We start from the raw sequence: 536 nt of genomic DNA, 5'->3' as shown, positions 1-536 counted from the left end.
GTGGCGGACGTCCCCCGGGTGAGGCGAGGGCCAGGTCGCGTCCGTCTCCCGGAGACAGCGCGGCGCCGGGCAGGTGGGTGTTGCAGTCCGCCGCACGACGCCAGTGTCGCTGCTGGAGCTTGCTGAGGCTCTGTGGGTCCCCGGGGAGGGCAGCCCCGTGTCTGCACCGTCGTCCTCGGTTCCCTGCCGCTCGCCCGAGCGCGTCCTGGCCGCCATGCTGTACATAACAACAGTTGCTAGGCACAACCTCGGCCGCGCGGCTCCGGCTTTGGTGTGAGGGGAGCCTTTGCTGTGGGATTTTAAGGTAAATTCCTGACTCTTGCTGAGGCTCTGTGGGTCCCCGGGGAGGGCAGCCCCGTGTCTGCACCGTCGTCCTCGGTTCCCTGCCGCTCGCCCGAGCGCGTCCTGGCCGCCATGCTGTACATAACAACAGTTGCTAGGCACAACCTCGGCCGCGCGGCTCCGGCTTTGGTGTGAGGGGAGCCTTTGCTGTGGGATTTTAAGGTAAATTCCTGACTCCGGCGGGTGGAAGTTGT

This window comes from Phaethon lepturus, unplaced genomic scaffold (genome assembly GCF_000687285.1).
Source record: "Phaethon lepturus isolate BGI_N335 unplaced genomic scaffold, ASM68728v1 scaffold1214, whole genome shotgun sequence".
Taxonomy (NCBI): Eukaryota; Metazoa; Chordata; class Aves; order Phaethontiformes; family Phaethontidae; genus Phaethon; species Phaethon lepturus.
This window is presented reverse-complemented; position numbering follows the sequence as displayed.